Raw genomic sequence first — 14,032 nt, forward strand, 5'->3', positions numbered from 1 at the left:
CGCCGACGCCCACCTGCGCCGTAGCCCACCTGCGGTTGCTCAGCCGCTACGAACGTGGGCCGTCCGCACGGAGGCGAGCTGCCCCGCCGCTGCAAACGTGGGCCGTCCGCACGGAGGCGAGCTGCCCCGCCGCCCAGCTGAGGCTGCTCCTCCAAGGCGACCACCTCGACGGGCGCCTCCTCCTTGTGGCCCTGCTCGCCGGTTCCTCACCCCCGCGGCAACCCCAGCCGCCGCTCCCCTCTTGAAGAATTCGGCAGGCAGGGCAAGGCGGATCTTCCCCGGCGGAGAGAGGACCACGCAAACCTGCTGATGCCACAACCGATGCTTCTGCTGATTGCTTCTGCCCTTGACTGCTGATTGCCTCTGCCCTCGAGCACCTCGACTGCTGATTGCCTCTGCTGCTGCTGTTGGCTGCAGGTACAGTGCCAATTGCAGTATCAATTTTAGTTTGTCAAAGAAGTACTCCATCAGCGTCAATTGCAGTGTTAATTGGAGTATTAAAATTCTCAATTGCAATGCTGATCTACTGCTGATGTTATCTGAAATTTACAGTGTTTTGTGTCTGTCAATCATACTCCATTCAGTGTCCTGTGTCAGAAATTTGGTGAAGTGAAGGTGAGGTGAAGTAACGGAATTCACTAGCATAATCTGAATCAAACAAAGCATAGTTTGAATTCACTAGCACAACCTGTTGTAGAAACTAGAATGAGCCTTCTTTTTTTACCCGCCCCCGACCCCGACGCGCGACGCCTCTGGTACTCCGCCTCTGTTCCTGCGAAATCTTGATCACATTAGAGTAAATTGTTCATTTGTTCCTGCGAAAGCTTGATTGCAATCAAAATTAACAGGTTATACAAAGAGTTTAATTGATACAGAGAGTTTAATTGGATTACAATCGAAATTCATTGTCAGGGTCAAAATTCAAAGTATTCCATGCTTGTCCAATTGAATTAAAAACATGTCCCTAAAATTGGAATTATTTGAATTAGCTAGGTTTATTCTTCTTCTTCTTCTTCTTCTTCTTCTTCATAAACAGAAAAAGATGAATATTGTTGGTCTACTTCATAAACAGAATATTCTTCAGTAAACACTTGTAAATCTAGAGTGGTTATAAACTTATTTTCTGGAATCATCAATGTGCATTCAGGCTAAATGTTGATAATTCTTTGAACTTTGAGAAAGAAGATGAATGAGCATCAATGTGCATTTAGGCTAATTCTTTGAACTTTGATCATCAATCCAAATACACTATGATCAATCCAGAGAATCATCAAAGTTGTTCCTAAACTGAAGATTATCCTAGTCTGAACATGTCACAGCATTACTGTCAAAATTTCAGACTTGACAATACTAAACTGAAGATTGTTCCTAAACTGAAGATTATTTAGGAACACACTTGTTCCTAAACTTGATGTTGATTTAGGAACACAATCTCTATCATGTGTATGTCTTTTTGAGGGAGTACTGTACCATCCCAAAACTGAAACTGAATTTTCTCCTTCCCTGTCACCACTTGCCTACTCACTTAATTTTTGAACTTTAATGATATCTCTACTGCTTGCTTTATTTCAACGTTTTCATTGTTTATTGGTTTAAAAGGCAAGGCATATTGGTTTTCTTCAAGTAAAGCAAGGCATGCTATCTGGACATACTCCATGCTAGATATTGTTGCTTATATGTTCAGGGGTACTAAAAATGAACAGTGCTCATATGTTCAGAGATATAGACAGAGTTAACCAAATGTTCAGAAGATCCTTACTGTAACCAAATCATATGCTAGCTACTGTCTATTGCTTTGCCTATGTTCCTTCATTTTTGAGAATGAGCTAGCTTCTGAAGAAATAAAATGGATACTGTATTAGTCAAAAATAAATGGCTCACTTGTTCCTGGCAGAAAATCAGGACTAAATGTTGTCATCGCCTCCTCTGTTGATTTGAAGCAGCAGCAGTACGGCAAGAAGAGTTGGCAATTGAAGCAGCAGCGCCACGAATTGAAGAAGCAGCAGCAACACATCAATAGCAACAGCAGGCAATTCTGGAGACAAGAGGGACAACATATCAGTTGAAATAACAGCAGCAGATCAAGAGAAATAGCAGCAGCTTGCCGGTGGCCCTACTGAATACAGCAACGCAGAGAGCATCAACCAAAATGAACTTTAGTCCATGAAAGTGCAGAGTTTAAGCTCTATTCAACAAATGAAAACAGCAATACAGACTAACTCTCTTGCTCTCTTGCTCGATGAGTAATTTAGATTACAGAATAAGAATAAGAACAAGGGCTTGAGGATGTTCCTATGAATTTTGCTGTGTCATGTTTCTTTAAGGAATGGCCATGCAACAGAAGAACTGAGAGAGGGAGTATATGACTTCTCTCAATAAAATTCAATTAAATTATGGAGCTGAATCTGACCTCCAGCTCTACAAACTGAAAATTATGGAGCTGAAAATTATAGAGGCTGTCTCATACAGTAAAGTTCAGTGAAATTTTACAAACTGAAAATTATGGAACTGGTTCTGATTTCCAATTCAGACTCCAGACACCACAGGCACCAAAATTGAGCAGGGAGCAGCGAGACCATTAAATTTAGCTAGACAAGATTTCATAGGAGAGAGCCTGTAGGGGTGTGTGCTCTGCACGTACCCTATGAAGAGGAGAGAGCCGCCTTCATATCCGCCGGAAAAGGAAAGGTGAGATTTTGCTCTTCCCAATTTGAAATTTTGCCGGCGGCTCCAACATCTACATCGAGGCGCTGGTGGAGGCCGACGGCGTCTTCCGTGCCGCCCACGACTTCCTCTTCCTCTGGCTGGACGCCGCGCCGGGGATGCTGGAGTGGTACACATTCGGCCTCGTCGCAGGCAGGGATAGGGAAATGTGAGTATTTTAGGGAACAAATCGACGAGCAGGGATGGAGGGAGCGGTGGAGCTGCGGGTCGTGGCGGAGCTGCGCGGTGGAACTGGGGGTCGCGGCGGCGTGGCGTGGTGGAGCTGCGCGGTGTCGCGGGGGAGCGGGGGAGCTGCACGAGCGGAGCTGTCGAAGGGGATGATGGACTGCGGGTTCGGTCGGATCCAGACTAGGAGCGAGGTAGATCTCGCAAGACGGGAGAGCTCTTTTTAGATGTTTATTATTTGAGTTTTGTGGATGGGTACACCGCCTGACCCAGTTGTAATTCTTGCAACATGTTTTAGCTACTGCAAGCAAAGCTTGGGGTGTTGAGAACGTGGGTCCACCTCGTGAGGAAAACACGGAGAGGCGATCGAGGCGATTGCGAGGCGATCGCTGTCGAGAGCTAGGGTTAGGGTTTTCCGCGGTGGTGGTGAGGCTACCGGTGGTGCGTGAAGGGGCGACGACGTCCCCGAACGCGCGGATCGGCGTGGATCTGACTCTGCTGTGGACGTGCCATGGCGGACAGGATGAGGAACGGGGCGGCGGTGCCGCAGAACGCAGCGAGCGCTCCCAAGGCGACGACTACGCCACGAGCGGCAACGGGCACGACGGCAGCCCCCACGGGGGCGACAACGCCGCGATCAGGCGTGCGTACGGCGACATGGGCTCAGCGAAGACGCCACTGGGCGCACAAAGCAGAAAACCATCGCAGTCGCCCGTAGATGGCAAAGTCTCCGAGGAGGCGGCGGGACTAACTGCGCGCTTGGGGGGACTTGTGCTGACGGAGAAGGAGGCTGCAGGGTTTGTCTTCAAGGAGCCTGAACGAGAACAAGCTAGGCCGGCGAAGTGGTCGGCCATAGGGAAAGCGTTTACCCCAAGGCTCATGAATCAGCGTGCTCTCGAGATGGCGATGCCAAGGGCATGGGGCCTCCACAAAGAAGCAAAGTTCAAGATAATTGGAAGGAACATGTTCATGGTGAAGTTTGGAATCGAAGGTGACTGGAAACACGTGTTAAATAACGAACCCTGGCAGTTTGACTTCAATATTGTGGTGCTCAAGGATTATGATGGTGTTACTAGACCATCTGAGATGGTGTTTGATACGGTGGAGGTTTGGGCTAGGGTTGCTGATCTACCTTTGAATAAGCGTTCGAAGGAGTTCGGTGAGGCGCTTGGGAATTGGTTGGGTGGAGTGGTACGTGTGGATGTCGAGAAAGATGGATTTGCAAAGGGTCTGAATCTGCGTTTCAGATAAATTATCAGTGCATGAGCCGTTGGTCCGGGGGTTCTATCTTAAAAAAGCGGAGGAGGACTTGGAACAAACTTGGTTTGATTTCACCTGCGAAAAGATTCCGCACTTTTGTTTCGAGTGTGGACGGCTGGTACACAATGAGGGAGGCTGTGTCCCCCCGGTGGAGTCAGACCAACAGTGGGGCGAATGGCTACGGGCTTCGCCGAGCAGATCGGGAGCGAGGAAGGAAGGATCCTACAGAGGGCCAACCAGCAGTGCCAGTAGCTATGGGAGTGTTAGATCAAGTGAAGGGGATATGGGCAGCAGGAAGATGGGATCTGTACGTGATCTCCCAACAAAACGCAACCTTAACAGGGAGTTTGACAGACCTGCTGATTCTCGCACTGGCGGGAATGAGCATGGTGTCCAGGGTGAAGTGTCCAGCCCCAACAAACAGCGGCACGGGCCGGAGGTGGCGACGGGCAAGGACCTGCAGGATGAGCTTGAGCAAAAAAGGGAGCAGAATATGCGCAATGAACTGAGGCACCGTCAGATGAACAAGCAGGCTGAGCTAAGGTCGCAGTACAAAGCATATACGTCCAGAGAGCATTATGGGGGAGGAAGCTCTAGCCACACTAGAGAGAGGGAAAGGAGGAGGGGCTACTATGTGAGGAAGCCAAGGCCGGAGCAAGATGAACACAGGGCAGCTAGGAGCCCGGTTCATGATGGCTCTGGAGATAGGAAGCGAAGGCCGAAGCAACATTGGGTGGTAAAGGGGGATTCGGTGAGGCAAGTTGGTAATGATACTTTCATTCACGACACAAGGCAAAAAACGTCTTCCGTGTTTGACCGTATCTCTGAGCAGCATGATGCATCGGCGGACCCTGCGAGGCAGGGCCGCCGGTCCCAATGAACATCTTGGCCTGGAACTGTTGAGAACTGGGGTTGGACTCAGCAGTGGGCGAACTCCGAGACCTGATTAGGTCCTACAACCCAGCGGTGGTGTTCTTAAGCGAGACAAAAAAGAAGGCGAAGGCTATGGAGAAATTGAAGTGGAGTTTGGGTTTCTGAAGTGGTGTGGCGATTGACTGTCAAGGTTTGAGTGGGGGTTTAGCGATGTGGTGGAGGGAGCATCTTCAAGTCACTGTCCGACCTTGGTGCCAATATTTCCTGGATGTGGAAGTAGGTTGGGAAGGCAAAACCTGTAGGATCACTGGATTCTACGGTGAGCCCGATGCGGAGCATAGGAAGAAATCATGGGACGCTCTTCGATACCTGAGAAGACAAGATGAGTTACCATGGCTGTGCCTTGGTGACTTTAATGAGGCTTTACTGCAAACTGAGCAACGAGGTGGTAACCCAAGGAGTTTCATCCAAATGGAAGACTTTCGTGATTGCTTGGCCGACTGCGGCCTAGCTGACCTCGGCTTCTCCGGGTATCCCTATACATGGGATAACAGAAGACAAGGAAATGAGAATATCCAAGTTAGATTGGACCGAGGCACATGCAATAATGAGTTCATGGCAATGTTTTCGGATACACATGTCCAACATATAATCACGGAGGAATCGGATCACTGTGCGCTGGTGGCCAAGGTTCTAGAGACGGCTTCAGAGCGGGATGATCGAGGCCCCAGGCAGTTCAGGTACGAGGAAGCGTGGACAAGGCATGAGCGGTACGAGTCAATGGTCGTTGAAAAATGGAATGCAGCGGACACAGGGGGGTTGGGTATTTCAGCTACATGCAGCAGGCTGTCTACGCTTTCAAAAGGTATGCAAGAGTGGGGAAGAGTAGTTTTTGGATCGATACGAAACCAAATAAAGCAGCTGCAAGTTCAGTTAAAGGATGCAAAGTTCCGAGCTCTACGGACAGGCTACCAATCAGAAGTGAGAGAAATAGAAGAACAGCTGCGAGAGGTATATGCGCGGGAAGAAGTGATGCAACGACAGCGGTCGCGGGTGGACTGGCTAGCGGCGGGCGATATGAATACGAAGTATTTTCAGGGAAGGGCCTCGCATAGAAAGCGGAAAAATACAGTTCGAGCGTTGCTTCGAGATGATGGGTCAAAGTGCATGGTGAATGAAGAGATGAGAGAGATGGCAGCAAAATTCTATGAAGTGTTGTTTACATCTGAGGGGTCGGTGGGTGCCCAAGCATTACTCTAGAATATTCCTAGCATCATTTCTGAGAATATGAACCAGAGACTTGTGACACCGGTCACTGACGAGGAGATAGAGCATGCGCTGTTCCAGATGGGGCCAACAAAGGCACCGGGCCCTGATGGGCTGCCAGCCCTCTTTTATCAACGACACTGGTCGCTTGTAAAGGAAGAAGTGTGCACGGTGGTGCGTGATTTTCTTGCTGGAGTAGCAGCTCCGGAGGCTTTTAATGCGACGGTGATTGTTATGATCCTGAAAGTTAACTCACCGGAGTTGCTTTCGCAATTTCGCCCAATCAGCCTCTGTAATGTTTTGTATAAAATTGCCTCTAAGGTGCTAGCTAACAGGTTAAAAGCTATTTTGCCGATACTTATCTCGGAGGAACAAAGTGCTTTTGTCCCGGGCCGACTAATCACAGATAATGTTTTTGTGGCCTATGAGTGTGTGCATGCCATAATAAAGAGAAAGAGGAAGAAACCACTTTGTGCAGTCAAGTTGGATATGATGAAAGCCTACGATAGAGTGGAATGGGTGTTCCTAGAGCAAATGCTCCTCAAGTTTGGGTTTGACAATGCATGGGTAGCCATGATCATGAGGTGTGTAACGTCGACAAATTTTGTTGTCAAGCTTAACGGTGGGCTGTCCAGAATGTTTACCCCATCCCAAGGATTACGGCAAGGAGACCCTTTGTCCCCATATCTATTCCTGTTCTGCGTGGAAGGTTTTTCTGCGTTACTGAAAAAGGCCCAAGAGGATAATCTTATAAAGGGTGTGTCTTTTGGGAGCACTGGCCCCCAAGTGACTCATCTTCTGTTCGCTGATGACAGTATTATCTTTCTTCAAGGTTGTGTTGACAACTTTCTAGCTCTGAAGGATATATTGGGTATATATGAATAAGCGTCAGGACAGAAGGTAAACTTACATAAATCCTCCATTTTCTTTGGGAAGGGGTGTCAGCAGGATCAAAAAGAGGCCCTCAAGGCATCGATCGGGATTGAAACAGAGGCGTTGAGTGAGAGGTATTTGGGTCTCCCAACGGTGGTGGGGAGAGCCAAGGATGGGTCTTTCCAATATGTGGTTGAAAGCTCAAAAAAGAAGGTACGGGTTGGAAGGGGCAAGGCCTCTCAAAAAAAGCAAGGAAAGTTCTTGTGAAATCTGGGCTGCAAGCTACTCCTGCATTTACTATGAGCTGTTTTCTCCTCACAAAGAAGATGTGCCGGAACCTGGCATCTATCTCGTCGAAATTCTGGTGGGGGGCAGTGAATGGAGAGCGCCAAGTGCATTGGATTGCCTGGGATAAAATGTGTGCTGCAAAGAAGGAAGGAGGCATGGGTTTTAGGGACGCCGAGGCGTTTAACCAGGCGTTATTGGCCAAGCAGGCGTGGAGGATCTTGCGGGTTCCCTCCTCGCTCTGTGCGCGTGTCTTGAAGGCCAGATATTTCAAAGACGGCGACATTATGAATGCAACATGTCCTGATAGTGGATCATACACATTCAGAAGTATTCTTCATGGGAGAGATCTTCTTCGAGCAGGGCTAGTGTGGCGAGTGGGAGATGGCACCAAGATTAACATCCACCATGATCAGTGGATACCGAGAAAGGGCAGCTTATCACCACTGGGTGCTGAGTATGTCATGGGGGTCACGAAGGTCTGCCACTTGCTAAACCAAGGGGGTACGAGTTGGAATGAGCAGCTGCTGGAGAGGATGTTCTCACAGGAGGACGTTGAAGACATCAAGCAAATTGTTGTTGGAGGACCAGGTGCGGATGATCACTTGGCTTGGAACTTCACTAAAGATGGTTACTTCATGGTTCGCTCAGCATATCACCTATGTGTATCAATGAACCGAGTGCGGACGGGACGACAGGAGTCATCGTCATCTGACCAGCATAAGAGCTGGATGGCGATGTGGGACACTTCAGCTCCGAGGAAAGCAAAGATCCACATGTGGCGCCTGCTTCGCAATGGTTTAGCCGTTGGGCATGAACTGCGGAGGAGGAAGATCAAGGCGAAAGTTTTTTGCACGGCATGTGGTCGAGAAGAAACAATCTATCATAGATTTTGGGGCTGTCCCCATTCGGTACTCTACTGGAAAACACTGCGTTCGGAGAAGGGAATTGCGGTGGCGATCCCACCGTGTCAGCTTGGTTCCCAGAGTGAAGTTGCAACATGGATCCTGGAGTGGTTCCAGCAAGCAGAAGAGGAGGAAAGGTCGATGATGGTCCAGTCGGTCTATGTGTTGTGGCTAGCTCGCAATGAAGCCCGGGATGGAAAACGGATCGAAGAACCACATGAAATAATGGAGCGGGTGGTGCGGTTGACTGAAGAATGGCGAAACATCCATCATAAACCCTCGCCGGTCCAGGAACCGGGTGCGAGAAGAAAATGGGAGGCGCCGGAGGAGGGATGGATCAAAGCCAATGCTGACGGAGCGTTCTCCAAGGACAGAGGCAAGGGTGGTGCGGGGGTAGTGCTCAGAGATCATCAAGGTGGCTTTCGGGCTGCTGCTTGCTCTTTCGTCGACCGGGCCCCCAGTGTCGAGATGGTGGAGGTGGAAGCCTGTAAACGTGCTATTCAGCTGGCTAGTGAGGCTAACGTGCAGAATCTTCATGTCGAGCTGGATTGCCTGGGAGTCGTCGCGGTGATCAACAAGTCTGAACAAGACCTCTCCATCTTGGGGCCGAGTGTTGAAGAGATTAAGCAGATGCTTAACCAGTTTCTGCAGGTGAAGGTTACATGGACAAAGCGAGAAGCAAATGGTGCCGCGGATAAATTAGCCAAAATAGGTTTAGGTGATGAAGTTTGTAATGTTTGGTGGGTTGGTCCACCGGAGTCTATTATCCAAGTTCTCTCTGATGAGATCCCCAGCTATGTTTAATTAATAAAGCGGCATTGATCCTAAAAAAAACATGTTTTAGCTACTTATAGAGGTTGTTTGGATAGGTGGAATATACATAATCCATTCTCTATAAACTAGGAAAACGGTTTAACAGAACAAAATCCTGTTTGGCTACCATAACAAATTCATGGATATAGGATACTTGTTTCCCGTAAACCCAGAATTCCAGGTTTATGGAAAAACGTCTACTACTGGTTTTTCTAAAAACGCGATTTGCATATTCTCAATACTCATCCAAAGAGGAGCCGTCGCGCTGCCATGGAGTTTATCCTCCATTATTCTAGTTGTGCAACGACCTTGGGGACCAGGAGGAGCGCCCGCCGAAGGCCTTGCCCGGAGTCGTTGAAGCCGAAGGAGACACGAGAAGTAGCCCGAGGCAAAGTCTATGAATGGGCGACGACCTCGGTGACCAGGAGAAGCTCCCGCCGGCGCCCGCGCGAAGTCGTGAAGGCCGGAAGGAAGGTGAGTAGTAGCCCGGGGCAGAGTACGTGTTGTGGCGAAGATCTCGGCAACCAGAGGAAGCGCCCGCCGACGGCCGCTTGCAGAGTTGTGGAGGCCTGAAGCAAGGCGAGGAGCAGCGAGGGGTAGAGTCTATTCGGGAGCGACAACCTCTGCAATCAGGGGAAGAGCCCTACCAGCGGCCGCACGCGGAGTCGTGGTGGCCGGTGAGAAGGCGAGCAACAGCCAGGGCCGAGATAGTGCCGGGGACGACGACCTCGCGGCCACCAGCGAAAGCGCCCACCTGCAGCGGCACGCCGACTCGTCGAGGCTCGAGGTCAGGCGAGATGCAATCCGACCACCATTGGAACCTCTCGCCGGGGTAGCGCTCTCAATCATGGTGGCCGGAGGGAAGGCGGGCAGAGGAGTCAGCCATGCTTGGGAAGATGTCATGCGTAATATACAACAGGTTTCCAAACAAAGAATTACAAAGGCCCAATTTATTACTTTCCCAACACAAACATGATTTTCCATAAACCTGTTATTCATAAAAATGGTATTAAAACGGGTTTTGCAAAAAATCTGCTAAAAGCTAGTTTTGTATATTCCCATGGCTAACGCCCGGTATCCAAACAACCCCATAATAAAGGCCTAGCGAACACGGAAACACCCCCATCCTAGCCCCCGCTCGCTCCGCTTGGGGCGACACGGGCGGCGACGAAACCCTAGCCGCCGGCCCCCCTCCCCCCTTCCTCCCTCGTCGCTGCCTGAGGAGGCCTCCGGCGAAGCCCGCATGGTCGCCCAGGACGGCGGCGGCGAGGATCTTGTTGCTTCTCTCCTCGAAGAGGGCTTTGGGCGCCGAGGCGGCAGCCTCGGGTGGGGCGGCGGCGCCGCTTCTGGGCGAGCAGCGTCGCGGGTGTTGTCCCCCGTCTCCTTGGCCGCGAGGGCGGCGGAGTGACGGCGGGCGCTGTCGCCGGCCACGGCGGGGGCGCGGCCTCCTTGCTCGCATCCGGATATGAAGGCTGCTTCCTCCTCCCCTTGCAGCGCTCCTCCTCGCCGGATCTGGTCGTCGGCGGCCTCTGGACGCCAGTTCCGTTGAAGGTGGGGATGCCTGGAGTTGCGGAACATGACCGGGAGAAATCCTTGGCCGGTTCTTCGGCCACGGCGTTGGCGACACAGGCAGGTGTCGTTCCCCTCCTCGGAGGCGTCGTCGAGGTAGAGGTTCGTTTCCTCTCCCTCCCGCTCCATGACCCGGGTGAAAACCTTTTGTCTTTTCAAGACTGGACGGCAACGACGCGACGTGCGTCAACACCTTCTTGAAGGTGTCATCTTGGGCATGGTAGGTGAGTGCAGAGTGTTGTGAGATGGTTGTCGGGTTGGCTGCGTCATTAGCGAGGGAGGTGAAGCTTGGTGCTTTGTTCATAGCCCGATCTCTGTTTTGCTTGCTCGCTGGATGTGGCGCCATATTCTTGGGCAGGGAGGGGATAGGGTTCCTCTCTCTTGCTAGCAGCAACTTGATGCGGTGGCTTGGGCACGAAGCCGATTCCTACGGGCTTGATTTGCTTCCTGTTATGTTGCTTCATCTTTCTCGTTGTTCGTTTGTTCAGTGTCAGCTCCCTTGTGCAGTTTTTCCTCTTGGTGGTTGTAGCAGTGAACCGCGGTGTGGCAATTTGTCTGGTTATCCTTGTGCAGCGTTGTGTCGGGTTGAGAACCTCCCATGGTGCCCGGAATCGTGTCCAATCCTTGCTCTAGGATGAGCTTTTCCTGTTGGGAAACATAGTAATTTCAAAAAAATTCCTACGCACACGCAAGATCATGGTGATGCATAGCAATGAGAGGAGAGAGTGTTATCCACGTACCCTCGTAGACCGAAAGCGGAAGCGTTATAACAACACAGTTGATGTAGTCGTACGTCTTCATGGCCCAACCGATCAAGCACCGAAACTACGGCACCTCCGAGTTCTTGCACACGTTCAGCTCGATGACGATCCCCGAACTCCGATCTAGCAAAGTGTCGGGGAAGAGTTCCGTCAGCACGACGGCGTAGTGACGATCTTGATGTTCTACCGTCGCAGGGCTTCGCCTAAGCACCGCTACAATATTATCGAGGAGTATGGTGGAAGGGGGCGCCGCACACGGCTAAGAGAACGATCACGAAGATCAACTTGTGTGTCTAGAGGTGCCCCCTGCCCCCGTATATAAAGGAGCAAGGGGGGGGGGGTGTGCGGCCGGCCCTAGGAGGAGGCGCGCCGGAGGAGTCCTACTCCCACCGGGAGTAGGACTCCCCCCTTTCCCTAGTTGGATTAGGACTTGGGGGGGAGGAAGAGAGGGGGGAAAGGAAAGGGGGGGGGGGCGCCGCCCCCCTCCTTGTCCAATTCGGACTTGGGGGGAGGGGCGCGGCGCTGCCCCTAGGCCTCCTCTCCTCTTCCTCCACTAGGCCCATTAAGGCCCATTAGGTTACTGGGGGGTTCCGGTAACCTCCCGGTACTCCGGTAAAATGCCGATTTCACCCGGAACACTTCCGATGTCCAAACATAGGCTTCCAATATATCAATCTTAATGTCTCGACCATTTCGAGACTCCTCGTCATGTCTGTGATCAAATCCGGACTCCGAAAAACATTCGGTACATCAAAATATATAAACTCATAATGAAACTGTCATCGTAACGTTAAGCGTGTGGACCCTACGGGTTCGAGAACAATGTAGACATGACCGAGATACGTCTCCGGTCAATAACCAATAGCGGAACCTAGATGCTCATATTGGCTCCTACATATTCTACGAAAATCTTTTATCGGTCAGACCGCATAACAACATACGTTGTTCCCTTTGTCATCGGTATGTTAGTTGCCCGAGATTCGATCATCGGTGTCTCAATACCTAGTTCAATCTCGTTACCGGCAAGTCTCTTTACTCATTCCGTAATACATCATCTCGCAACTAACTCATTAGTTGCATTGCTTGCAAGGCTTAAGTGATGTGCATTACCGAGAGGGCTCAGAGATACCTCTCCGACAATCGGAATGACAAATCCTAATCTCGAAATACGCCAACCCAACATGTACCTTTGGAGACACCTGTAGAGCACCTTTATAATCACCCAGTTTCGTTGTGACGTTTGGTAGCACACAAAGTGTTTCTCCGGCAAACGGGAGTTGCATAATCTCATAGTCATAGGAACATGTATAAGTCATGAAGAAAGCAATAGCAACATACTAAATGATCGGGTGCTAAGCTAACGGAATGGGTCGTGTCAATCACATCATTCTCCTAATGATGTGATCCCGTTAATCAAATGACAACACATGTCTATGGTTAGGAAACATAACCATCTTCGATTAACGAGCTAGTCAAGTAGAGGCATACTAGTGACATACTGTTTGTCTATGTATTCACACATGTATTATGTTTCCGGTTAATACAATTCTAGCATGAATAATAAACATTTATCATGATATAAGGAAATAAATAATAACTTTATTATTGCCTCTAGAGCATATTTCCTTCATTTCCATCTTCCAGCGGTCCGACGCCTTTCGAGCCAAGGCGAGGGGCAGGGGTCTCTCTGGATTTGGAGAGGAGCGGATCGACCAAGGTGTCCACCTTTCGGTGTAGATGAGGGCGCGACCATCGCCGGACTCTGTCTCCGTATGAAGAACCCTTCCATTTGCTCTACTTGATCTACTTCACATGGAGGACTCCATCGACTACTAGCTAGTGCTTAATTTGCTTATCTTTATAAGGCTTGTAGTCTTTGGTGCTTGTAAGCTGCTTCGGCAACACTATGTATCTGTTGTTTTTCTTTTTTTTGTTTTTATTAGTCTGTTCGCAGTTTGTTTAGTGGTTGTATCGATGGCCTTGTGTCTTCCCTGGCCGGTCGCATTTTGTTTAGTGGTCGTTCCAAAAAAACATATAAAGGCCTAGCAAGCTTTTCTCAGTTTCTTTTTGAGTTTTATTAGAACATCTACAGTCAGTCGTCTCAAACCTCCCTAAAAGTCCGCGCCGACTGCTGAATCAGTGACCCGTTAAAAAATATGCGACCCAAACAGACGCCTCAAACCCCCTCAAACATCCGCGTGGACTGCCCAGTCAGTGACCGGTCAAAAAAATGCGACCCAAAGAGCTCTCAAACGCCCAGGGTGACCGGCACCCATCATATTCAACCCAAATGTACGTCTGATATGGGAAGGCCTGAGCGCGTCCCACACGTCAGATCCGACCCACGATGTACCATCCCGACCCCACATATATTCGTCCACATCCGCTTACCGGACCAAACCCTAACCACTCCACTCCCAGTCTCTCCTCCCCTATGCACTCAAGCTCACTTCCGGCGAACTCTGGCCTTCTCCCGCATGGCAGGCAGCGGATCCGAGCCCTCCGTCAGCCGATCTTTGAAGTAGGATCTCGTCCCAG

General features: G+C 50.2%; 1 pseudogene; it reads left to right on the forward strand.

Annotated features, from left to right (window-relative positions):
- Window positions 1–3,400: 3,400 nt before the first annotated feature.
- Window positions 3,401–5,029, forward strand: LOC147974370 (uncharacterized; annotated as a pseudogene).
- The last annotated feature ends 9,003 nt before the right edge of the window (window positions 5,030–14,032 follow it).

The sequence above is a fragment of the Triticum urartu genome, chromosome 4A (genome assembly GCF_056163025.1).
Source record: "Triticum urartu cultivar PI428250 chromosome 4A, HENAU_Tu73, whole genome shotgun sequence".
NCBI lineage: Eukaryota > Viridiplantae > Streptophyta > Magnoliopsida > Poales > Poaceae > Triticum > Triticum urartu.